The 27,837-nt window shown below is 42.0% G+C and overlaps 1 protein-coding gene across 1 annotated transcript in view; it reads left to right on the top strand.

Annotated features, from left to right (window-relative positions):
- Positions 1-723: 723 nt before the first annotated feature.
- Positions 724-27,837, top strand: part of LOC122464966 (protein eyes shut homolog) — a 210,696-nt gene continuing 183,582 nt past the window's right edge. Inside the window, exons 1-2 of the mRNA XM_043542443.1 lie at positions 724-960; positions 11,608-11,730. The gene's annotated coding sequence lies outside the window, so the exon portion shown is untranslated. The remainder of the gene's footprint in view (positions 961-11,607; positions 11,731-27,837) is intronic.

The following is a 27,837-nucleotide window of genomic DNA, read 5'->3' as shown; positions in this document are numbered from 1 at the left end:
TTTTGCTTTTGGTGGGAACTATGTACCTTATGGGATTGGATCCTGTGTTACTTCTTCTCAGGTTCATACAGCACCTGCTGTTTAATGCATATCTTCTGACTTGCCTTCCATTCTTCCGGCTCATCCAAGTTGCAATATTTGTGGTTTCCATGTTGTCACTCTAAAATAATTCAGGTGCAAACTTCATATGTTTCCAGAAATAATAATAATAAAATCTTGAAATATGTACAGTACTAAAATATTTCACTATCCTGGATTACTGAATACATGAATAATAATATGTACTATTAATTTGTATAACAATGTTCATTTGACTAAGTCTGAAAGCTTTTCAGATATTAATTATTTAACTAATATTGCTTTAAATAGAGAAGTATTAAGATATTTTACAGCTGGGTAAATGGAAGAGTAGATTCAAAACAATCTACTATGTTATGGTTCCTCAGTTTTTACATGTGCAGCTTAAGACACCTGTTGACTCCTTTCTGAGGTGTTGAGCTCCTTCACTGATGATTGAAGTCCCTGGGAAATCTAGATGTTCAGCACCTCTGAAATGAGTTCAGACATGTTTTATGATGGGTGCCCATAAATTGAAAGCACCCAAAAATCAGTGAACATTTGTTTTGTTTTTAAAATATTGTCCAAGAAGCTTGTCAAATGTAATACCATGTTTCAATGGGAGAGTCAGAATTGAACACAAGCGTTCTGGCCTCAAGTCTCCTCCTGCAATGGGGATTTGCAACTGAATGTTTCTTCATTTTAATTAGGCAAACACATTTGAAATAAAAACTTTATGTAAGAATACACGAGAACTGAGAAAATCAAAACCTTCCATTCTTCATGCAGGTTTTTCAGGCCAATACTGTGACATAGACGTGAATGAATGTGATTCGGGGCCCTGCTTGAATGGTGCTGTCTGTCAGAATAATGTCAGTGGATATGATTGCTTTTGCCCTGAAGGTAAGTTGTTCAAAATAATGTATTTTTATTATAAGTGACAATTTTCAAAAATTGCCTGAGGATTGAGGTGTCTTCCTGATAGTCTTCAAAGCATTTGTTAGAATTTTTTCCCTGTCAAGATATGTTATTCATTTCTGAAGTCTCATTTGCATCTATGTCCATCAAAGCAAACTACAAATGAAATATTCACACAAAAGATACAAATAGTATATTTGTAAGTGTTATGTCTCATGTTATAACCATGATTTTAACAATGATAGAATGACGGTAATGAAAACAAACGGACAGCATGCGAACTTTACAGAAAGCTTGATGAACAAGTTTATCAGGAAAATATCTGGTACAGCTAAACAACCATGCACTTTAAACCTGAATATCATACACAAAATTATAATAGAAATAATACTTCTTTTTGGAACGGAGCTACAGTGCCAAGTGTTTAAGCTCTCTCGTTCTTTCAGAAAAAGGTGTTCTATTTTTTTCTTTTCTTTTCTTTTTTTTTTTTGGTCTATTTCTATATAAACACAACATTGTTCAGTGTTAACTACTATATGTGAACAAAAGTGTGATTGCAAGGAAGGTTCACAGAACTAAATTTCAGTATTTTTTTTCAATGAATTTGGAGAGTCTTTTTAATATACTTTTATGAGTGGTTTCCTTTTGGAATATTCTAGGATTTTTTTTCTTTGGGGGGGGGGGCTGAGGAGGAGGAGGAGAAGTGTTATAGTTTGGAAAGATAAAGTTGTCTGGTTTATTTATAACTGGGACATCTATCACAGCTTACTTTTTGTCTCTCAAAAAATGATATGTTCAAAGTATGAGCTGAAGCTTGCTGTTCATTACATTTCTGGTAAATTGTAAAGACGTATACCAGTACAAGCATTATAATGTGAATGCAAAAATGTAACCCTTCTGCCCGTCAGAGTTGGCAGCAACAAGGTCCGGGTTCAATATCTAGGGGATCCATTCCAATAACACAATGCAAACCGGCTCGAGCCCCCACCCAGTGACCTGGGACAAATATATACTACCCCCGCTGGGCGCCTCCAAGAGGCAATACTTCCTCTCTCGCAAGCACCTAGTCTGAGTGTAGCAAAAAGCCTTTTAATAACAGAGAGAAACAATGTGGCATTATGTTGGGGAAACACTACCAACAGGATTCATAACACAACCCATGAGCAAAAAACCCACCCCAAGCAAATTGGGGCATGCCCTTTCCCTTTGGTTCTTGAGCCCAGCAACACCAAATCACCCAAAGTCCCAAAAGTCCAATGACCCAAAAGTCTCTGTCCCTGATCAGGGCAGCCCCAGAGTTCAAAAGTTTATCTGCAGAGCTTTACCTCCCAACCTCGGTGGAGATGGGGGCGGGGGTAAAAGGCACCTTACATGATCTGAAGCTGACCGCCCCATAGCTCCATAGGCCTTCGCTCCGCTCCACTCCACTCCACCAGCTGCCCCACGAACTGCTTCGCTCCGCTCCGTGGCCCACAAGCAGTTCCCGCCGTCCCACGAACTGCTCCACCAGCCTGTCCACAAGGCACTCCAGCCGTCCCGCAAACTTCTCCACAATATATCTTCAGGCTCCCCCACCACTTAACACAACGCTCAGTGATTTCAGCTCTTAGTCAGTTCAGCTCTTTGGTGAATTCAACTTGTAGTAGGGGAGCCTCAGTGCTGGTGCACCATTAGCCCAAAGTGAACTCAGCAGCCTGTAACCAGACTCCTAATGAAATCAAAATTAGCTCTGTTATTCCACAGTGGAGAGAGGAGGAAGTACAATTAGCACGTAAGGCCCTCACCAAGGGGCCCATGCCACCAAGTATTAATACTACCCTCCCCCCCCCCCGACGTTCTTGTTAAACCCTGGATTTGTGCTGGAAATGGCCCACCTTGATTATCATACACATTGTAAGGAGGGTGATCACTTTAGATAAGCTATTACCAACAGGAGAGTGGGTTTGTTGGGGGGGGACCTGGATTTGTGCTGGAAATGGCCCAACTTGATTGTCATACACATTGTAAGGAGAGTGATCACTTTAGATAAGCTATTACCAGCAGGAGAGTGGAGTGGGGGGGGGGAGAGAACTTTTTGTAGTGGTAAACACCCATTTTTTCATGCTTTGTGTGTATAAAAAGATCTTCTACACTTTCCACAGTATGCATCCGATGAAGTGAGCTGTAGCTCACGAAAGCTTATGCTCAAATAAATTGGTTAGTCTCTAAGGTGCCACAAGTACTCCTTTTCTTTCTGAAAAACATAATTAAAATGAAATTGTTGCAAATAATTTTATTAAAATGTCACCTCTACCATTAGTTAGTTTTAAATTTAAAGCCAATATGGGTACTGGATATCAGTTGAAAATCAAGGTTAGATGAGATCATTTCACTATTTATTCTGCTTGACTAGTTTAGATCATTTGAGTTAGGAAAATAAATCTTGGCATTCATACTGATCATGCTGTAGTTTACTTGTTACCTGTGATACATGGGTCTGATTAAACTCTGATTGTGAATGAGAACAGTTACCGTATACATTATTAATGAACTCAGAGTAATTGTCAAGCTTTATGACTTAGGGATCAGTGGAAATTGGTTCCATGGTCAGTTTGAGAAATTATGAGAATATGCCATGCACTGAAGGTGCTGATAGCTTAGCATTTGTCATGGTCTTCTTGCAGCCATGGCCTGTGACAGCACTAATGATAGTCATTTTGTAGCGTGACTATGCATTAGAATACATTTACAAGAATATAAAATGTCAGATATTGGAGTGGAGATTCTTCAGCAGATTTTATGTTAAGAAATTGCTGATACTCCTAATAGTTAGAATTTTCTAAAAGTTAGTTGCTCATAGTCTCCATTCTGTAGATATTAATGGATGGCTAAGGCAACCATTAATGATGTGGGTAGCTGTATTCAGCTCCAAATAAATGAAACATGTGTGCTGACTTCTGCATTATACTTCTGCAAAATATTCCACTGTAATAAATACCAGAACCAGGACTGAGGTTCATAAAATATTTGCCTTTGCTCCCCAGGAGATTCCCGATAGCAAGGAAGTGCAAGAGATGATCTTTTTATTTGTGTTCCAGACAGGATTGGTATGTTAAACTGCAGTCCAGGTTGACTCTTTAAAAAAAAAAAAGTGGCAAATGGCTGGAAAGAAAGTGGACCAATTTTCAACACATACTGTAAGGGCCAGGTCACCTGGCCAGACTAGCCAGGCGACCATTCAAATGGAAGGTTGTTGTTGCCATTTTAGACTCACTAAATATAAGTCTCTATTGATGTGGTTAGAGCATTAATGTCCTTGCTGAGTGATTATTAATGATGAGGTAGAATGTAAAGAAATTTAGAAGTGATGAAATGGATAAAACAGAATCTGTTTGGGTCCAAATCACTTGGGGAAGAAAGCTACTACATATTCCCTTGGGATATGTAGTATTCTTGTCAGCAAGTTAAAGAAGTATGGGCTGGATGAATGCACTGTAAGGTGGGTAGAAAGTTGGCTAGATTGTCGGGCTCAACGGGTAGTGATCAATGGCTCCATGTCTAGGTGGCAGCCGGTGTCAAGTGGAGTGCCCCAGGGGTCGGTCCTGGGGCCGGTTTTGTTCAATATCTTCATAAATGATCTGGAGGATGGTGTGGATTGCACCCTCAGCAAATTTGCAGATGATACTAAACTGGGAGGAGTGGTAGATACGCTGGAGGGCAGGGATAGGATACAGAGGGACCTAGACAGATTGGAGGATTGGGCCAAAAGAAACCTGATGCGGTTCAATAAGGATAAGTGCAGGGTCCTGCACTTAGGACGGAAGAACCCAATGCACAGCTACAGACTAGGGACCGAATGGCTCGGCAGCAGTTCTGCGGAAAAGGACCTAGGGGTTATAGTGGACGAGAAGCTGGATATGAGTCAGCAGTGTGCCCTTGTTGCCAAGAAGGCCAATGGCATTTTGGGATGTATAAGTAGGGGCACAGCGAGCAGATCGAGGGACGTGATCGTTCCCCTCTATTCGACATTGGTGAGGCCTCATCTGGAGTACTGTGTCCAGTTTTGGGCCCCACACTACAAGAAGGACGTGGATAAATTGGAGAGAGTTCAGCGAAGGGCAACAAAAATGATTAGGGGTCTGGAACACATGACTTATGAGGAGAGGCTGAGGGAACTGGGATTGTTTAGTCTGCAGAAGAGAAGAATGAGGGGGGATTTGATAGCTGCTTTCAACTACCTGAGAGGTGGTTCCAGAGAGGATGGTTCTAGACTATTCTCAGTGGTAGAAGAGGACAGGACAAGGAGTAATGGTCTCAAGTTGCAGTGGGGGAGGTTTAGGTTGGATATTAGGAAAAACTTTTTCACTAGGAGGGTGGTTTCACTGGAACGTGTTACCTAGGGATGTGGTAGAATCTCCTTCCTTGGAAGTTTTTAAGGTCAGGCTTGACAAAGCCTTGGCTGGGATGATTTGATTGGGGATTGGTCCTGCTTTGAGCAGGGGGTTGGACTAGGGTCCTGAGGTCCCTTCCAACCCTGATATTCTATGATTCTATGATAATGCTTGTGGTATGATACAGACCCCCCCAGAATCCAATGTGGATATGGATAGAGACCTCTTTGATGTTTTTAATAAAATACATGCTACTGGGAATTGTGTGATTATGGGAGACATTAACTTCCCAGATACAGATTGAAGGAAAAGTGCTACTAATAGCAGCAGGACCCAGATTTTCCTGGAGGTGATAGCTGACAGATTTATTCACCAAATAGTTGCTGAACTGACAAGAGCTTCATTTTAGATTTAGTATTGTAGTGAGGATCTCATGGAAAAATTGGTCAGTGAGGACAACCCTCGAGTGATCATGAGCTAATTCAGTTTAAACTAAATGGAAGTATAAACAAAAAATAGATTTGCAGTTAGAGTCCTGGATGTCAAAAGTGCAAACTTTAAAAAAAATAATAAGGAAATTAGTTAGGGAAGTGGACTGGACTGAAGAAATCAAGGATCTGAATGCGGAGGAGGCTTGGAATTAGTTTTTGCAACTTTGACTTAAACTATATGAAGCCTGCATCCCAAGCACGGGCTGGGGGGTGCGGTGGGGGGGGATGGAACTGTAGGGAAGGATTGCAGACCAAGCTGGAAAGCTGGATGAGCAAGCATCTCAAATAAGTGATTAAGAGAAAGCAGAAAGCTTACCAGGAATGGAAGATGAGATGGATCAGCAAGAAAAGCTACCTTCTCAGAGCTGAGAAAGTGTAGGTAAAGTGAGAACTGCCAATAGCCAAGCAGAGTTGGATCTTGCAAAGGAAATTCAAATGAATAGTAAAAGGTTCTATAGCCATATAAATAAAAAAAGAAAACAAGGAAAGAAAAGTGGGACTGGTAAACACTGAGGATAGGGTGGAGATTGAAGATAATCTAGGCATGTCCCAACACCTAAATAAATATGTTGCCTCAGTTTTTAATGAGGCTAATGAAGAGTTTAGGGGTAGTGGCAGGGTGGCTAATAGAAACAAGGTAATGGAAGAAGAAAATACCACATTCTAGGTGGAAGTCAAACTCAACCATCTTAATGGGACTAAATCAGGAGGCCCACGTAATCTCCTTTCAAGAATATTAAAGGAACTGGCACACACAATTACAAGTCCAATAGCAAGGATTTTTAATCAATCTGTAAACTCAGGGCAGGGCTGGGGGTAGTACCTTATGGCTAGAGAATTGTTAATATAGTTCCTATTATTAAGAAAGGGGGGAAAAGTGATCCAGAAAACTACAGACCTGTAAATTTGACCTCAGTTGTATGTAAGGTCTTGGAACACATTTTGAAAGAGAAAGTAGTTAAAGATATAGAGGTAAATTGTAATTGGGATAAAATACAACATGGTTTTACAAAAGGTAGATCATGCCAGACCAGCCCTATCTCCTTTTTTGAGAAGATAACTGATTTTCTAGACAAAGAAAGTGCAGTAGATCTAATCTACCTGGATTTCACAAAGTCATTTCATACAGTTCCACATGGGAAATTATTAATTAAATTGGAGAAGATGAGGATTAATATAAGGATTGAAAGGTGAATAAGGAACTGGTTAAAGGGGAAACAACAGCAGGTCATACTGAAAGATGAATTGTCAGGCTCCAGGGAGGTTACTAGTGGAGTTCCTCTGGGAAAAGTCTTGGGACCAGTCTTATTCAACATTTTTATTACTGACTTTGGTACAAAAAGTGGAAGTGTGCTAATAAAATTTGCAGATGACTCACTGTTGGGAGATAATGTTAATACAAAGGAGGACCAGAAGATGAAGATCTGGACAATATTGTAAACTGGAGTAATAGAAATGGGATTAAATTAAATAGGCAAAAGTGCAAGGTCATGTGGTTAGGGCCTAATACCAAGAATTTTTGCTGTAAGCTGGGGACTTATCAGTTGGAAGAGTTAGCGGAGGAGAAAGACATGGATGTATTTGTTATTCACAGGATGACTATGAGCCGCCAATGTGATGTGGCCATGAAAAAGACTAATACAGTCCTAGGGTGCATCAAGACATATTTCCAGTAGAGACAGAAAAGTGTTAGTACTGTTATACAAGGCATTAGTGAGACCTCACATGGAATACAATGTGCAGTTCTAGTCTCCCATGTTTAAGAAAGATTAATCCAAACTGGAACAGGTGCAGAGAAGGGCTGCTCAGAGGAATGGAAAACCTACCTTATAAGAGGAGACTCGGAGCTTGGCTTGTTTAGCCTAACCAAAAGACGGCTGAGGGGAGATACAATTTCTCTCTATAAATACATCAGAGGGATAAATACCAGAGAGGGAAAGGAGTTATTTAAGTTAAGCACAATGTGGACACAAGAACAAATGGATATAAACTGGCCATCAACAAGTTTTATCTTGAAATTAGACAAAGGTTTTTAACCATCAGAGGAGTGAAGTTCTAGAACAGCCTTCCAAGGGGAGCAGTGGGGGTAGGGGGGAAACCTAATTGGTTTCAAGATAAGTTTATGGAGGGGATGGTGTGAGAGACTGCCTACAATGACAAGTAGCCAATCTGTGACTGCTAGCAGCAAATATCTCCAATAGCTGGTGATGTGACCAGAAATGGAGAGGGCTCTGAGTTACTGCAAAGAATTATTTCCTCGGTATCTGGCTGGTGGGTCTTGCCCACATACTCAGGGTCTAATTGATCTTTGGGGTCGGGAAGGAATTTCCCCCCAGGTCATACTGATAGAGACCCTGGGGGCATTTTGCCGCCTTCTGAAGCATGGGATGGGGTCACTTGCAGGTTTAAACTAGAATAAATGGTGGATTCTCTGTAACTTGAAGTCATTAAATCATGATTTGAGGATTGAAGTAATTGAGCCAGAAGTATGGGTCTAATGAAAGAGTGGGTGAGGTTCTGTGGCCTGCAATGTGCAGAAGGGCAGACTAAGCCCAGAAGGGACCATCATGATCATCTAAAGTCTGAGCCTATAACTTTCATATAGATTTTTACCCACATCAGCAAGATGGATATCATCTGTATATACATACTCATCAGCCTTAGTTGTTGATAGTCATAAGAATATAAGTTGAAAAGGGGAGGAGCTAGAACAGATCCTTCTGGGAGTCCATGACTAAGATGTCTGGAGTTGTGTCCGGCTTGCAAGATGAATCTCCAACTTATTATAATATTAACCTAATATTAATATTAACTTAATATAATAATAAATCACACTATGGACTTACAGGGAACAGTCTACAAGAATTTGGCAGTAAATTTTATATGCCAGATAGTATCAGATGCAGTTGATATATCCACCATAATGGCACCAATTTTCTTCCCCTTCTCAAAGGCATCTTCAGTGTCTTGTGTTAGGTAAATGTCTTGATTGTGAGTTAATAATACCCATCTGAAGCCAAACTGAACAAAGGGCAGTTGTGTTTGTATAACCTCATTGATGTTCATCAGAATCAATTTCTCCATAAGCTTGTATGTGACACAAAGGAGAGAGATGGGTTGGTAGCTCTTGGGATTTTCCAGCAATTTCTTCTGGTTTCAGAATGTCTATGAACTTTGCTCTGTGCTAGACTTTTGCAATGCAGATGTCCTCAAAACATCAGACGAGGAAACAAAGCAGCCAGCTTTTGGTCCCATGTGAAGTAGAACTCTATGTGGATATAATCCAGGCCTGGAGCCTTTCCTCTTTTCATAAGCTTTATGGCATAGTCCAGCTCTTTATCTGGAAAAGGAGCCATCAAGTTTGAATCCACATTAGGATCCTGGAACCTCTCTAACCTCAGTTTTGACTGCACAGATAAAAAGATTTATTCAAGTTCTGTGTACAGCCATTAGCCCCTACCTGGGAAGCAATAGAATTTGCAGTGACTGGAAACTCATTTTTGCTGGAATTAGAATCTCCAGAAAATCTTTTAACGGTCTGCCAGACTTCCCAGCTAGAAGAGTAAAGTCCATCTTTTTGACTGTCATATTTGGGGGTGCAATCAAGACTAGTGAGAGATTGTCACTCCTTGTCCTGTTACCCTAAGTGCCTCTGCTGTTGTAGCTCCCTGTCTGGATGCTCTCAGATAGAATACAACATGCATTGCGTGTGTGTGTGCTGAACAGGCTTGGTTCAGCAACTCTGACTCAAGCAGCATACTTGTTACATCACAGACATACTTTGGTCTCCCCCAGCCTTGATTACTACTTGCAGGGTGACCCCCAACACACCCCAAATTTCCGGAAAACCATCTGCCCTGAAGGGTCCAGCCCTCTCCTGGAACATTCAAAGAATTAATAATGTTTGTTCCTTTAAAGAGACAAAAGCACAGCTTATTACTTTAACTGAAGCTAACAGTCACTTCAATTCAAACACTGCATTGAGCTGGTTTAGATTAAAAGTAAAACAAAAAGAGGGAGGTTTTAACTGAGTTCAAGTAGAAGGATAAAGACCAAATGGTTACAAACAAATAGCATTAACTTAACAAGCTACAATATTTGTTCAAGATAGTTTTCTCACCATTCATCCTTTCTAGAGACTTCAATCACCCGTGGTTGAAGGATACATCTTTCTCAACTTGCAAGAACTCTGGCTCCCTTTTTCTGTCTAATGATGGATGCCAAGATGTCATCTTCTCTTTCCTTATATATTCCCAAACTCACTGTTTTATCCCTAGACTCAGGATTACCACATGATATTCTTCCCTTCCTGTGGAATTCCCATCTCCTGCTGATTCATATGTAGATGGTGATTCCATTGTTTTTGCTTCATTTTATTGGAGACAGGTAGTGAACTGCATTTCCTTCTATCTGGGAGAAAATCCCTTTCTCCCTTTGTTTGATCACAGACTTCAAAGCATAATAGCAGTGAGTACTTATAACTCTTTCATATAGTCTTAATATCATGGTAAAATGAATGTGTTAATCAGCGGTGTTCCATTAGCATTCATAAAAGACCACACTTGATACATTTGTATAATACAGTAATATTCTATACAATTAATTGATTCATTTGCTTACCATTTGAGATTCAAACTCTGTCTTTATGGACCATATAAAGTTTCTCTTTACTGCTAGGCTTTAGATGCCATATTGTCTTCTCCTCCTCTTACTAGCTTGATGGCTTTGTTTACCTTGTATGTAAATAGACCTTCATTGTCTCTGACTGATGAGCAGGCTGGACAGACAAACAAATACACATTCTTTTGTCTAAGGCAGACCATACTTATGCATTACTTGTCAAACACATTTTAAGAACATAATTCTGCACATATCTATAACTTTTTATACACACCCTGCATATACATCACAGATGAATATTAATGATCAATGAGCTATTAGTTTTTCAGTGGTATCTTACATGCCACCTTTTGTGCATTTATCATGAAAATAGTGTGTTAGACTTGACAAGAATTGATGACGCAGACTAGTGTACCACCAATGGCTTCTAGGTCACACTGTCTCTCCCCATTGACCATTTCTGATGACTAGGAGAGGCACAGCAGCTGCCACAATGCAGAAATTTGGTTTAGCCTAATCTTCACAGTATGACTGTGGGAGAGCAATGAAGATGATCAAATGTTGTGGAGGAGTACACAATTAGAAGATTGGAGGGTGGACTGCAACACCTTACTGCCTTTGATGATGTAGGAGTTAGATTGCTAAACAATCTAGATATCAACTAGAAATGCATATGAAAGAAGACTTTTGTAGAACACCCTAACTCTAACCCTAAGTAATGAAAATAAAATAAATAGATAAATAAAAACTATATCAATATTGATTTTAAACTGTTAGCAAATCAGTCCAAAAAAATCAATACAAACCACTGTCCTTCACAAGTGATCTTAAAATGTATACATTTTTTTCACAGAGTATTACTAAAACAAAAAACTAAAAGTGAATTTAAGGGAATATCAAATCCTTATGTTTGTGTGTGTTCTTCCAAACACTAGTTCTTTAAAAGTACACTTGAAGGTCAAAAGTGATAATGTACTAATGACAGAACAGAAAAGGCTTTTAGAAAGATCTTGCAGTAAAGCCATAAAAGAGAATTATTTGTGGGTTTCTTGGAGTAATTTGATAAGAATTGATTTATTTACAATAATTGTGTCTTAGAAAAGAAGGCATAGGTATAAACTAATAATAAACTGCTTTTTTTTCCAATTAAGGATTTGAAGGTCTGAACTGTGAAATCAACTTTGATGAGTGCACTTACAGCTTCTGTAGAAGCAATTCAACTTGTTTAGACCTGGTTGCAGACTACACATGTGTTTGTCCTCCAGGCTTCACTGGTAAGATTTTTTAAACTCTAAAAAAGATGATAAATATTTAAATTCTCTATTAACTATTCTAAAATTAAAAATAAATGCAGTTTTTGATTACATTTTATTCATTTAGTGTTAATAAAACTAGATTCAGCCCAGTGCGGTGTCCTGTCCTATAAATTATTTATCTAATTCCCTCTTATAAAATGAGCAGAGACTGCGGATATGAATGCTGTTGTGTCAACAGATAGCAAGCAAGTGCAAAAACAAATCATAAAGAAAAACAAATAAAATCTCTAGTAGGCAGAAAATGTTCAGAAAATATCTAGCCTGTTATGTGTAGCAGAATAGCATTTCAAAGTTTAGCCAGTCAGTCAATGACAGCTATATACAGTAATGTTTATCTTTTGAAGATTGTATCACTACCATGCTTTTTTGTGATTTGGAGAAAAAAAAACAAGAATAAGATTCAATTCTAGGGAGGAGAACACTTTGTTCACTTCAAGGAGGGTACAACACAATCCTAATGATAAATAGCTTAGCAAGTGCAAATTTATTTTAGTATATAATAGGATTAAGAAAACTGGAAAGTAGTCCTTGCATCGGGGTCAGCCTGTTCCATGACTCCTGCTCCACATCAGAAGCCTCTAGAGGGCTCATGGGAAAACTAATAAAGCTGCCTTGGCAGGGGCATAATAACTAATATGCCACAAGGTCAGTGTCTGGAACATATTGATTTCTGAGTTGCTGTTTTGGAGAGGTAGATGAACAGCAGTAACAGCGAGGGAAAATGGGAGGACAAACAGTAGTAGCCAAGACTGTGGGTTGCACTTGGATGGTTGTCATGTGCTGGCTAGTCTGAGAGGAGGTACTTGCTTACCATGGTGAAGAGCATAATATAAGAACCAACTTAAGTATATAGATAGACAGAGAAACACCCTAATGCCTATGAAGTGCTGCTTGCTGGAATTGAAAGAAGAGATGGACATGTGGAGAAAGAGGAGAGACCAGGAGATGAATAAGAACTATAGGGCTAGCTATTGCGCTTAGCAAAAAGGAGCCAGCTATTTGAAAATAAAAGGTTTCAGCCTGGTGATAATGCTGCTGTTCTTTCAGCTCTGCATGGTTCACCCTTTGGGACTAAATGGTGAAGAATGTGTGTGGGATGAAAGCGGTGTAATATGACACACAAATTTTTCAGACCTGGGAAGACAATGGTGGCTGCAGCAGGAATGAACTAGTTTACAGTTGCTCACTGGTATAATTGCAGTTTTATGCAGTGTTGCTAATGTCACAGATGAAATAATATCACTTTTCAATAAGATAACCACGATCAGCATTAAGCTCTGAAATGCCTCTATTAATAGGAACTGGGCTAATTTGCTCCTTTGAAACACAGCTCCATTACACTGGGCTGAGGTGGTGTCCACATCACAAAACCCACAACCATAACTGACAGTGTTCAGTCAACAGACTTTCAGCAGAGCCTCAGCCCAAGAGGTTTGGAATGAGCATGTGTTATCCCTCTCATCTGCAGGAGTGGTCTAGGGCAGGGGTGGGCAAACTTTTTGGCCTGCGGGCCAAATTGGGGTGGGGAAATTGCTTGCAAGGCCATGAATGTAGGATTGGGGCAGGGGGTTGGGGTGCGGGAGTGAGTGCGGGGCGTGGGAGGGCGTGTGGTGTGCAGGAAGGGGCTCAGGGCAAGGGGTTGGGGCAGAATAGGGGTGCGGGGTGTGTGAGGGGGCTCAGAGAAGGGGATTGGCGTAAGGAGGGGGGTGCACAATGCAGGAGGAAGCTCAGGGCAGTGGTGCAGGGAGGGGTGGGGAGTGCAGGAGGGGGCTCAGGGCAGGGTTTTGGGATGCAGGAGGGAGTGCAGGGTGCAGCAGACGGCTGGGGTGCGGCAGGGGATTGGGGTGCAGGAGGGGTGTGGGGTGCAGGCTCCAGCTTGGCATCACTTACCTGGAGCGGCTCCGGGGTGGCAGCGGTGCACAGTTTGCCCACCCCTGGTCTAGGGGCCTATTGGTGTCGACACTTGCTATGCCATTTCCAATATCATACCTGTTCTTTGAAATTCTGTTTCCAGATATGTCAGTCTAGGACTGTTCACCATCATCAAAATAATTTAAATATAGATTTTAAATATTCAGATGTTGCATTTTAATCATGGAACTTTTTTCTGTTGCATTTTTAAAAAATGTTTTACTTCAGATCAGATCTAAGTTCCCATTTACACCCCAGTCCTTCAAAGGAATCTTCACTTGTGTGAAATGGAATGTGAGACAACTAGATTGCCCATGGGTATAATAGTCTGTTTATTTCCTTTGCAGGGCTGTTATTTACATATGAAGGGAAATGGAATTTTCTGTGTCTTAGAGTAAGAGGATATCCATATTCTTTCCCACTGACCACCACTTCGGCATGTTCTCTATACCATTCTGTTATTTCTGGAGTGCAAACAGGAAATTACTTCCCTTAAAGACTGTTTGTGTCACTCTTTAATTCTCTTGATGAGGTCTTTCCAGCCTAAGGAGAAAAAAGAATCAGACCATAAGCATCATATCATAAGCATTTTTGTAGAGCTCTACTGTAATCTAGCAGACACACCCCACTTATTTAGGAAATTTAATTTATGTAGGAGAACTGAAAGAAGAAAAGAACTAAATTGTAAATGCCCCGTTAAGAATCTATAGTGTGTTAGGTTTCTGCCACAAAATTATTATTGTTACAGCTACATGTTGTTAATTTACAGTTTTGCCCAGTCACTGTGGACATTTAATTTTTGTTATCTTTGTCTTTCTTATTTTTTTCTAATTTTATCTTAAATACTTAGAATATATAAATTTTCACAAAAGGCTACTTAATAATTGGGGAAAAAAGCTTTAGTTTTATGATGTTTTGAATAATCCTTATGCTGCAGAACACTATTCCCAAATTATCAGTATTTGTGCTTTTCATTATTCACTGGGCACTGAGTTTACTGCCTAGCTAAATAGATTATCAATAAAATACAAAACTCTTGTCAAAGTGGTGAACTTGTTTTATCTTTTACATCATGAAGAAGGTTCAGAGTTTGGTTCAAAAAACTAATTCTTTAATCACCCAAAACATCAATTGCTTATTAAAAGTTTATCTTGAGTCAAAACTTTTTGAGTCAGAAAAATTTGTATGGAAATCTCTTGAGTAAACTTTCTCACAAAATTTCCAGTAATCTGGGCCAGAAATACAGCAAGAAAGGTTTATTTTATCATATTTCTCCCCTGATGGTTTGTTTTGATTGGGTGCGGTTTACTACTTATACAGTAGTCCTGAAACATCCAGACCCCATAGCATTAAAGGGCCAGTGTTTTGGGACAAGGAGTGCTTTCTGATCCCAGATAGGTGAGTAGGCAGTAGCATGTCTCCCCTATGGCTCCAACACACAGAGGCAGCCAGAGGGCTCCGCACGCTGCCCCAGCCCCAAGCGCCGGCTCTGCAGCTCCCATTGGTTGGGAACCATGGCCAATGGGAGCTGCAGGGGCTGTGCCTGCAGATGGGTCAGTGCACAAAGCTGCCTGGCTGTGCCTACATGTAGGAGCCAGAAGGGGGACATGTTGCTGCTTCCAGGAGCTGCTTGCGGCAAGCACTGCTTGGAGCCTTCACTCCACACCCCCTCCCGTGCACCTGCCCCAGCCCTGATTCCCCTCCTGCCCTTCGAATCCCTCATCCCCAGACCCACCCAATAGGCTGCACCCCCAGCCAGAGCCCTTACACCTCCCACACCTCAACCCTCTGCCCCAGCCCAGAGCCCCCTCCTACTCTCCGAACCTCTCAGACCCAGCCTGGAGCCCCCTTCTGCACCCAAATCCATAATCCCTGGACCCACACCAGAGCCCGCACCCCAACTTCTTACCCCAGTCTGGTGAAAATGAGTGACTGAGAGTGGGAAGAATGAGCAACAGAGGGAGGGGGAGATGGAGTCAGCGGAGGAAGGCCTTGGAGAAGGGGCAGGGCAGGGGCAGGGCCTCAGAGGAGGGTCAGAGGGGAAAACTGTCAAGTAATTAAAAAAATTAATTGTTACTAATTGCGCCATTAAACAATAATAGAATATCATTTATTTAAATATTTTGGATGATTTCTACATTGTCAAATATATTGATTTCAATTACAACACAGAATTCGAAGAGTACAGTGCTCATTTTTCTTTTTACAGGGCAAATACTTGTAATCAAAAATAAATATAGAGTATTTTTCAATTCATCTACTACAAGTACTGTAGTGAAATCTCTTTATCGTGAAAGTTGAACTTACAAATGTAGAATTCTGTACACAAAACTGCATTCAAAAACAAAATGTAAAACTTTAGAGCCTGCAAATCCACTCAGTCCTATTTCTTGTTCAGCCATTTGCTCAGACAAACAAATTTGTTTACATTTGCAGGAGATAATGCTGCCCCTTCTTATTTACAATGTCATCTGAAAGTGAGAACAGGTGTTTACATGACACTGTTGTAGCTGGCGTTGCAAGATATTTATGTGCCAGATGTGCTAAAGATTTGTATGTCCCTTCACATTTCAACCACCATTCCAGGGGACGTGTCCATGGTGATGACTGGTTCTGCTCAATAACAATCCAAAGCAGTGCAGAATGATGCACGTTCATTTTCATGATCAGAGTCAGAAGGTTGCCACTAGCAGAAGGTCGATTTATCTTTTTTGGTGGTTCGGGTTCTGTAGTTTCAGCAGTGTGATTAATTTTTTGAGTTAATCACATGCGTTAACTGCAATTAATTGACAGCCCAAGTATTCAGTTTTGTGGGAGTAGAAAGTTGGCAACCCTAATGATTTCAAAGCATTGCAAGACCTTAAGGGGATGACAGAGACCCTTGAAATACCAGTAGAGGTGTTCCAAGAAAAATAATTCAACTTAGTGACATTCTCCATGTAAAACTACTTGATGAAAGATTGTGATTTGGAGACACACTCAAGTGTCTTAACACATACACATGTTGCATCCGATTACATATGGTGCCTCTTGTTTCTATTATATCTTCTCTAGACCCCATGATTGTTTCAGAACCTTCAGATAACAGAACACCTACTTTCATGTGTCTACATACCCAGCTCACAGGAAGTATCTTGGTTTTGTGGTTTCAGGAGAGCTCTATCAATTCAGAGTGCTCCCTTTTGGCCTCTCTACTGCCCCCAGGATATTTATGACATGTCTGTTAGTGGTAGTGGTATATCAGAGAAGACAAGTTCTTCATGTAATCCTTACCTCGATGACTGGTTGATTCAGGGAAGTCTTCTATGGATGTGCATTTAGATCTTCAGTTCTTTTAATTACTGGTCCTCAGAGTTAACCACAGAAAATCAGTTCTCATAGCAGCCCACTCATAGAAGCAATTCTTGACTCAAGTTCTGAAAGCACCCCATGCTGTCAGGTTTCAGAGTAGCAGTCGTGTTAGTCTGTATCCGCAAAAAGAAAAGGAGTACTTGTGGCACCTTAGAGACTAACAAATTTATTTGAGCATAAGCTTTCGTGAGCTACAGCTCACATGCATCCGATGAAGTGAGCTGTTGCTCACGAAAGCTTATGCTCAAATAAATTTGTTAGTCTCTAAGGTGCCACAAGTACTCCTTTCCCCATGCTGTCAGTTAGGCTCAGAGAACTGTCACCGAACTATCACCCACCAATCCAAAATATTTTCAAGCTCTACATTTCACAGATTTCTAACGAAGTTGTCACATGTTTCTCCATCTGTAAGAAAAAATGCCCCCTTCTCCTGATTTGAGCCTACTGCTGATCTTGTTGATGGATAAGAACAGCCATGCTGGGTCAGGCCAAAGATCCATGTAGCCCTGCATCTGCTTTTTGAATCCTTATAATTGTGTTGGTCATATCCCCTACTCATTAAAACAGTGTGTTTAGTAGCAACCACTTCTGCTTAGTGAGTGAGAGAGATTTGGGCTCTTTCACATGTAGTCTTTTATGCGTACAGAGTAACTATGACGTGTAACCCAAAATGTATATTAGAATAGTCTTGGATTTTCATCTGTGACATAGTTCTGAGAACGAGCAGCTGAACCAACACTTTGGTCATTGTAAATCCAGTTAGTTCTCCCACAGAGGGCTGGTTGAGGGAAGGAATGGCTAATTACTAGATTAGCTCCTTAGCACTCCCCAAACCAGGCTAATCAGTCCATTAACTGCAAGAGCAGATAAGGAGCACAGAACAGGAGGGAAGTGCAGGGACAGGAGAGGAAAGAGGAAGGAAGACCAGGATAAATGGAGATCTCTGGGTGCTCTTCCTTCTCTTATGATTGTATGACACTGTATGACACTGTAAATAGAATTGCTACCTGGAACTGTAGGAAAGTAATGGTTGATAAAACACAAAATACACAGCTATGATTACAGGCTGGAGGTGTCATAGCCATTTGTGTGGCAAGGCAGGACCAGAGGTTCACACTGTGTGGCAACTGGGGGCGTCCCCAGTTTCTGTCTTATCTGTGCTCACAGATAACCTGATTGGGGAGCTGGCGCAAAGATTCAGCAGTCTGGGCAATGGAGGAGACATTGCAGTGGCTCCTAAAACAAGAGAAGGGGATTCATAAGACCCTGTAGGTCTTCTACCTGGAGAGACAGTCCTTGCTTGCCTGGCAAGCTGAGCAACAGAAAAGCCTACAGGACTTTATTTGAGAGCGAGCCAATGAGAAACAGCAGCTATGCCCAGGTGTGGTGAGTCCTGCAGCAGGGAATGGCAACCAGGTACAGGCAATAGGCCTCTATACAGCAGTCCCTGAGGACTATCCCAGATGCATTTTTAGTCACTTTGAAAGAGTAGCTGTGGGTGCAGGTTGGGACCTACAGCTAGCACCCTACTTGATGGGGGAAGCTCAGGCAGTCTACATGGCTCTAAGTGATCAGCGAGTAGGGACTATAAAAATGGTCATGCTGGGTCAGATCAGTGGTTCATCTAGCCCAGTATCCTGTCTTCTGACAGTGGTCAGTGTCTAATGCCTCAGTGGGAATGAACACAACAGGGCAATTATCGAGTGATCTGTCTCTTGTTGTCCAGTCTCAGCTTCTGGCAGTCATATATTTAAGGACACCCAGAGCATGGCGTTGTCCCTGAACAACTTGAATAATAGCTGTTTGACCTATCCTCCATGGACTTATCTAATTCTTTTTGGAACTCAGTTATAGTTTTTGCCTTCACAATATCCCCTGGCAACAAGTTCCACAGGTTGACTGTGCACAGTGTGAAGCAGTACTTCCATTTGTTTGCTTTAAACCTGCTGCCTATTAATTTCATTGGGTGACCCTTGGTTCTTATGTAATGTGAAGGAGTAAATAATACTCCCACTTTCTCCACACAATTCATAATTTTATAGACCTCTATCATATTCCCTTTGGTTATCTCTTTGCCAAGATGAACAGTCCCAGTCTTTTTATAGTGGCATTATGGTATTTTCTGTTTTATCTATTAGGTTTTTTGACTGCCACTGCACATTGAGAAAATGATTTCAGAGAACTATCCAGGATGACTCCAAAATCTTTGAGTGGTAACAGCTAATTTAGACCCCATAATTTTGCATTTGTAGTTGGGATTATGTTTTCAAATGGACATTACTTTGCATTTATCAACACAGAATTTCATCTGCCATTTTGTTGCCTGGTCACCCGGTTTTGTGAGATCCTTTTTTAACTCTTTATTGTAATATTTGGACTTAACTATATTGTGTAATTTTGTATTGTCTGCAGATTTAGCCACCTCACTGTTTAACTCTTTTTCCAGATCCTTTATCAATATGATAAACATCACTGGTCTCAAGACACATCCTTGGAGGACCACACTATGTACCTCTTTCCACTATGAATGCTGACCATTTATTTCTTCCCTTTGTTTCCTATCTTTTAACCAGTTACTGATCCATGAGGACCTTCCCTCTTGTCCCATGACTGTCTGCTTTGCTTAGAATCATAGGGTTAGAAGGGACCACAAGAGTCACCTCGTGTAACCCCCTGCAAAGATTCAGGATTTGTTGTGTCTAAAACGGCTTACGAGCCTTTGGTGAGGGACCTTGTTAAAGGCTTAATGAAAGTCCAGGTACACTATAACCCATGGATCACCCTTGTTCACATGCTTGTTGACACACTCAAAGAATTCTTTGAGATTGGTGAGGCATAATTTCCCTTTACAAAAGCCACGTTGGTTCTTCCCCAACATATTGTGTTCATCTATGTGTCTGATAATTCTGCTCTTTACTATCATTTCAACCAATTTGCCTGGTAGTGAAGCTAGGCTTACTGGCCTGTAATTGCCATTACCACCTCTGGAGCCTTTTTTTTTTAAATAGTGTTATATTAGCTATCCTCCAGTCATCAGACAGAGGCTGATTTAAGCAATAGGTTACATACCACAATTAGTAGTTCTTGAATTTCATATTTGAGTTCCTTCAGAACTCTGGGGTGCAGAGGCAGATTAAGGTTTCCTGGGGCTCTGGGCCAGAGCAATTGGGGGGCCCCTCTCCACCCCTTCCACCTGTGGCCCTGCCCATAGCCCCACCCTGTTCTGCCACATCCCCAGGCCACGCCCCTGTTCCACCTAGGGTCTCACACTGTCCCACCCATTCCCACCCCCCCAGTGCTGCCCTTCAGCCTGTTTGATCCTTTCTCCCACACACATTGCAGCCCCAAGACTGGAGGAGCTGTCAACCCACCATTGCACTGGGCCACAGCAGGGAGTGAGAGCTCCCCCAGCCCTGAGGCTGCAGCAGGTAGAGAGAGTGCCTCCAGTCCCAGAGCCACAGTGAGAGTCCGGAGGCTTCTCCTGGCACTTCTGCGGGGGACCAAGGTTGGGGAACTGGGGCTTCTCCCATCCTGCCCAACCAGTGCTTCTGCCAGAGAGTGGGGTCAGGGTGCTGGGGGCTTCCCCTGCTGCCCCATTGCCTCTGCCAAAGAGTGGAGTCGGGGGTGCTGGGCTGGGGATTCCCCTGCTGTCCCATGGCTTCTGCTGGGGATGGGGTCAAGGGACACTGGGTTGGGGGCTTCCCCTAACAGGGATTGGGTTGGGGGATGGGTTTCCCCTGCTGCCACCCGGCACTGCTTCTGGGCAGCATGGTTGGGGGATTCATCTGCTTGCCCAGCAGCGGATTTTTTTCTGGGGCTAATTCACCACTGCTTGGGTGAATACATCTGGTCCTGGTGACTTACTGCTATTTTATTTATCAATTTGTACCCCTGAGGCCCCACTCCTGCCCTTCCCCTTCTCTGCAGTCCTAGTCCCCCTCCATACCCCCTTCCTCCATCACTTGCTCTCCCCCACCCTCACTCACTTTCACCAGGCTGAAGCAGGGGGTTGGGGTGCAGGAGAGGGTTGGGGGGGTGTGCTCTGGGGTGGGGCCAGGGATGAGGGGTTTGGGGTACAGGAGGTAGTTCAGGGCTGGAGCAGGGGGTTGGGGCATGGGGGGTGGGGTTGGGGTGCAGGATCTCAGACTGTCTTAGAACCTCCTATAATATCAACAAGATTACTTTTCTGTCCTATATTAAATCTCATTCTACCAGAACTCAGATGGCCTTGGTTGCATGCCTTAGCTGAAAATTGTAGAGCAGCTGTGCAGAGCTCCATTCATACATTCACCAGCCACTACTCCCTTGCATGAGCTTTCTGATCTGACACTCAGTTTAGTCAGACATTACTGAAATAATTGTTTAGATAAGCTCCTAACTCCCCCCACCTTAAGGAGTTAACTGCTGGCTAATCACCAAGAGCAGGATCTCCATGTACAGATACTTGGACTAGAAAGAAGTTACTTACCTTACAGTAACTGTAATTCTTCAAGATACTCTGTACATGTGGACCCCACCAGCCATCCTCTTTCCCACAGCTCTTTGATAAGGACTCTGGGTGTGAAGGAACTGAGCTGCAGTTGGGTGGTCCTCCCTTCATGCCCTCAGGAGGGTGTAACATGAGGAACTGCTGGTTAAAAGATACAGATGTCCTGTGCGTGGGGCACATGCATACTAGGAGTGGGATCCATACATGGAGAACATCTTAAAGAACCACAGTTACTGTGTGATCTGTTCATTATCTATATTTGAACTTTCCAGGCCTTTACCATTTAAAAGCATTTTTGAAAATGCATGTGTATGTCTCAGGGTAGAAATGAGTAGAAATGAGCCCTGTGCTGTTAATTTATACAGCAGTGAATGGTGCATAGAAATAATGACACACCAAATCTATTAAACTCTGACTTTCTTTCTGTGCATCACCCAAATGTTCCAATGGAAGAAGCAATGCACCTGTCCCTCCCTCTCCTCAGTACATAGGTACTGAGCCTTATCAGCTACCCTTCCTTAGCCTTATCAGCTACCCTTCCCTAAACAAGCAAAATGTGAGGAATAGCTCAATATGCCTAAACATCTTGAGAAAATCCAGTTTTCTGCTCCAAAAGTTATTGGGGGGGGAGCTGGGGCAAAGGCTATCAGATCTCTACATCACCACAACCAGAAAACAGCCAAGTGTAAGTAGGGAGAAAGTGAGCCTCTGGTAAGATGGATGAGACAAGCCTATTGTCACCCTGAATATGTCAGTTTTCCTCACATATACCCTCTAGATCAGTGGTTCTCAAACTTTTGTATTGGTGACCCCTTTCACACAGCAAGCCTCTGAGTGTGACCGCCCTCCTTATAAATTTTAAAACATACATTTTATATTTAACACTATTATAAATGCTGGAGGTGAACTGGGGTTTGGGGGTAGACCCTGACAGCTCACGACCCCTCATTTAATAACCTTGCTACCCTCTGAGGGGTCACACCCCAATTTGAGAACCCCTGCTAGATTCAAGAAGAGTGTGGGTTGGGGCTAGAGCCTCTCTTCCACTGTTGAGTCTAGGGATGCAGAGACCAAGGAAAACCCTTCTGCTCTTTAAGTTCAGTGGTGAACCAGGAAAGCTAGAGAGCTTTTGTTATATGCTCCAAGCTGCTAATGACAATATCAGTGTCACTGCTGTCAGTGGTAATTATAGGGATGGGTGACCTAAATTAACTGGCATCCAAATAGCACTAATATTTGATGTTCAGTGAATTTATTATTAATTTCGCCCAGCCTTTATAGCCACCAGCACCACCACAGTTAAAAGCAATTATCATGATTTCGTCGGATCACTGTAGCTCTTCACTGAATTTTGTTGTAATTAAGGTGCTTAATTTAGCCTCGTCATTTATATTGTGGTCTGCATATATTCCTTTGTCTTACCAAATGCATGCATCTCACAATCTTTATTTTATTCTTTGTGAGTCTCTCATGTAAATCTCTTATGAGACAGTACTCTCAAAAACATACCCTCAGTAGCTTACGTTGATTTAAATATCAGGGTTCTTATCTCCACGCAAAGTGGAGATTTTATATTTAATACTATACTTGTCTTAATAAACTTCCTGACTTTTCTTATATTCTTCTTTGTGGTGGCCTCTGCTTATTTTCACTTTTGGGATGAGACTACCCTCCCCATGCCATTGAGCTTGAGGAACCTTCTAGAAAAGCAGTGCCCATTGTGACTGAGTCTTGCAGGACTGAACACCTGGGGCCAAGGTTATAAAGAGCCATCTAGTACTCAACTACCTCCGCTTTTTCCCTTTTGTGGCTAACTACAAGTACATGAGTCTTCCCCGGTGTCCAAAGAGCTTTTCTTGTTTGTTTTTGTGTGGGGGGGTTCCCCAAAATTTTCAGGTAACTTGTTAATAATTATTGTGGTTTTAGGTAGTTTAGGTGACTGTAGTGAGGCGACGACTCACTGGTGCAGCGCCTCCTGCTGCTCATCCTGGGAATTAGCTCTCCAGCATATGGAGCACCCTCTACAGGCCAGTGTCTTGCCTGCTGCAGGCCCCATGTCCCTCCTGGACCCCGGTGCCCCTTTCCCTCAGGGTTCTGCCCCAGCAGTGCTCCCACTCTGGGTCTCCCCTCTAAACCCACCTTGCCTCAGTGGCTACTGCCAGTCATCACCTAGCCCCTGCTCACTGGGGCAGACTACAGTTTGTAATGGCCACTCATCATTAGCAAGAAGTTAGGACCTGCTGCCTTTGCCTATCTCTGGGCTGCCCTTCTGCAGCCCCAGTACCTTTGTAGGCCTTTAACAATGCCTGCAGCCTGAGGGTTTACCAGGCTGGAGCTCCACGGCATGGCTCTGCGTACCTTGCTCCCAGGCAGCTAGCCCTTCCCACTCCAGGGCTAGAGTCAGACTCCCTCAGCTTCTGGGTCACAGCCCTCTTATCAGGGCCAGCTGAGCCCTAATTAAGCTAGCCACACCTGTGGTCAGCTACTCAGTCAGCTTCCCCAGCTGTTCTTAATCCCTTTTACCCAGCCGCAGCCCTCTCCAGGGCTGCTTTTAACCCTTCCAGGGCCAGAGTGGGGTGACCACCCCACTACAGTGAGTTTTAAGGTATTTCAACATCATTGCACAGTTTTAATTCCAGGCTGATCATGTCCAATCCAGACCGCAAAGATTAACAGAAAAAGACTGGATTTTAAGTAATGTATTTGTGCTCATACATCTTTCCAGAGTCAGATGCACATAGTTGTTTTTTGGGCCTCAAGAAGGGAAATGTCAGAGATTGTTCTTCTATGTGCTGGGCCTTTACCCGTGAAGCCAAAGGGAGAAGCCTGGTTGTTTCCAGACATCCTTAAAGGCCGAGTAAGACTTGTCCTCTCATCTTGGCCCCATTAGGCTTCAAAGCTCTCTAAAGAGAGGAAGCAGAAAGAGGGGAAGCAGAAGGCTTCTGCTTGCGGGGACCTGCACTTTTGTCTTGCTCCAAGTACCAGGATACTCTGTCTATTTTCAGGATTACTCCAGTGCAAGTGCAACTGGCTGGCTTTGGGGATGGTATAGCTTTTCTGTGCTGACAATTTTCTAGAAAGTTCCACAAGCTTTGTGGAATGAGGGTCCATTTCCCATCAGTGGGAATATGCAGGCAATGCTCTTGAAAACCATAATTAGTGGTAAGTGGCTTCTGTAGTCACAATACTTTTTCAGGACTACTGGAGAAATCTTTATCACTATAGCTAATGTGTGATCTGTATATCACGTTCACCAAAGAAAAAATCAAGTAGGGACATTGAGTGAATGTCCACTGGATTATAAAAAAAATCTTGCTCAGATTTCATTGTATTCTGAAATTATTCTTTAATTTGTAGTTAAGTACTACACAAAACAACCCATTGAATTGCATAAAATAAGAAAATCAATTATGGTTCAACAATACTACTTTCCCAATCAGTTGGAAATTAACCAAAGTGCCTTGTTTTCAGGAAATCTAATAGTATAATTCTGACTATTTCATTTGCACATATTAAGCATGATTTGTTTAATTAGAAGGTAAAGTGTAACTGTTGGAATCATCTGGGGAAAAGCATGTTTATGCTTCAACCAAGAATGAAATATGCTTAAAAGGGAATTGTTCTGTCATTTTGCGGTTGCTGTATTGAAAATGTGATGATGATTTTTTCATATCTGTTTGTCCTCTTTAATTTAGAACAGAATAAATAACTCTAGTTTTGTCAATTGTGGTGTTTTAATGGTATGATGTATTTAGAATTTGAGTTAATATCTTTCTGGGGATGACTGTAAGGTTTTTTGTTTACTTGGAGGTTGTGTTTTTGTTTTTGTTTTTTTTAGGTAAATTGGAACACTGTCCTTAGCAATTAAGAGACTTGTTTTTGGATTGAAAAATCTACTTATTTTGTTGCAGGTTGCTGGGAGATTTTTATGAAATTGAAGCAATGATATAGAAGCATTTGAAAGAAAGTTGATCTGTGGTTAAGGCATAGAAGAGGAAGTTAGGAGATCTGGGTTCAATTTCTGCATCTTTCCTTTGTGACCTTGGCAAGCCACTTAGGGGTTGCCTACAGTCAGTGACTATGTTACAGTTACCAGAGTGTCAAATTACAATGCACTTGCCTGATGTGCATGAACTGGCTGTGTGGGAACCTGTTACTAGTCACTAAAAGTTCCATAGTGTGGGTAGCAGGCTCCACACAGTTAGGGCATGGCAAGCTAGTGCTCTGCACATTCACATCCCGGATGACCATGAACTAAGTGACCATGTAGACAAGCCCTTCTTCCCTGTACCTCCATGCCCCATCTGTAAAATAACATGTTTCCTTTCTTCACTCTTTGTCTTATTTATATTGCAAGAGATGGTCCATGCCCTGAATAACTTACAGTGTGTTTACAGGCCCTAGTCCATTGCTGCCCTCACCTCTTTTGGGGCTTCTCAGTGCTATTGTAATATGAAAAATACATAATAATGATGAATTTCAACAGTGAAGTAACTACTATATGAGCTTTATTGGATAGGTTTGCGTAAGTATCTTTCTAGCATCAACTAACCTGCAAGGGCTCAAATTTCCATTATGATTGGCATGAGAGCAGTCCTGGTGTCAGGGAAACCTAATCCATCCTACTCCCCACAACATATGTCTCCCCTCCTTCCAACATGTACCTTATATTAAGGCTGGGAGGGGCACCTGGACAGGAGCTTCCCTTACCAGGTACCCCTCCCAACAGACAATTCCCTTCTGCAAGGGGAATTATCCACTGGGCATTTATGACCAGAATATGCTCATTCTGCATTGCCTGAGTAATGCAAAATAGCCAGATTGCGCCAGAGACTATTGTTCTACTTGATACTTCCCAGTATGTACTGGGCTCTGTATTTAAAAATTGAAATGAGTTCCCTAGGGGCAGCCTCTTCTTTGGTCACTCCATGCCAGGAGAGATGTTCTCAGGGCATAACACCATCTTCTTTGGAAAGCTGTAAGAACTCATGGTGCATGTTGTATGGCATGCAAGATTTAAACCTTCAGCTAACCATTTAAAGACTGGCATTTACCTGAATTATTTATTTCTTGCTCCCTACACTCGTTTCCCCCCCCCCTTTTAAATTCTCCCTCCTGCCGTTTTCCAATCTGACTAAACCAATTCCTTTTCGCTCTCCCATTCTTCTTTCTTACAACTCTGCTGACTGTGGTATCCAAGTGCAATGAGAGTTTTGATAATCTAAATGGATAATATCCTCTAACATTATTTTCAACAGTGCACAGTTCAGTACTCCATACTGGAATTTGGAAGTAGGGTAGGAAGTCAAACTTCCTATCTTATGACCTTCCTTACAAAAGACCTGTTAACACCCTTGAATTAGCATTGGTCTGGAATTCAGAAAATATTTTCAGTTCAATAAATATGCTCCTCACATCATCATTAACTTCCACCTGTACCTTATACAGCCTCAGGGAAGAGGTTGTTGCAAGCACAGGTAGGATGCCGAAGACAGCATACCACCCTATTGAGCTATGCTGCAAGGGGTGTGGGAGCCCAGAGGCTCAGAGTTTAAGGTGAGAAGGGACCATTAGATCATCTAATCTGCCGTCCTGCATTTCACATGCCATTACATTTTACCCAGTTACCCCTGTATTGATTCCATTAGTTTGTTCCAATGGCTAATCACCCTCACGGCTACATATCTGTACATAATTTCTAATGTGAATGTTTCTGGCTTCACCTTTCACCCATTGGTGGGTCCTATGACTTTCTCCACTAGATGAAAGAGCCCTCTTAGTATCCAGTACTTTCTCTCCATGAAGGTATTTTTATGGACTGTGATCAAGTAACCTCTGAATATTCATTTTGATAAACTAAACAGATTGAGCTCTTGAATCTGCTCACTGTAGGGCATTTTCTCCAACCCTCAAATCATTTTTGTGCCCCTGGTCTGCACCCTTTCCAATTTTTCAACATCATTTTAAAAATGTGGACACTAGGACTGTACATAATATTCCACTGTCAGTCTCACCAATGCCTTACACAGAGGTAAAATTTACTTTCCTTCTCCTACTTGCTATTCCCCGTTTATACATTTGAGGATCACATCAACCCTTTTTGACACAGCATCGCTCTGGGAGCTCATGCTCAGTTGCTTGTGCACTATGACACCTACATTCTTTTCAAAGTCACTGCTTTCCAGCCCCCATTCTGTAGGTATGGCTTGCATTCCTTGCTCCTAGATATAAAACTTTGCATTTGGCTGTATTAAACCATGTTTTGTTGCAATGAGCCTAGGTTACCAAGTGAGACAGATTACTCTGTAGGATTT

This window comes from Chelonia mydas, chromosome 3 (assembly GCF_015237465.2).
Source record: "Chelonia mydas isolate rCheMyd1 chromosome 3, rCheMyd1.pri.v2, whole genome shotgun sequence".
NCBI lineage: Eukaryota > Metazoa > Chordata > Testudines > Cheloniidae > Chelonia > Chelonia mydas.
This window is presented reverse-complemented; position numbering and strand designations above follow the sequence as displayed.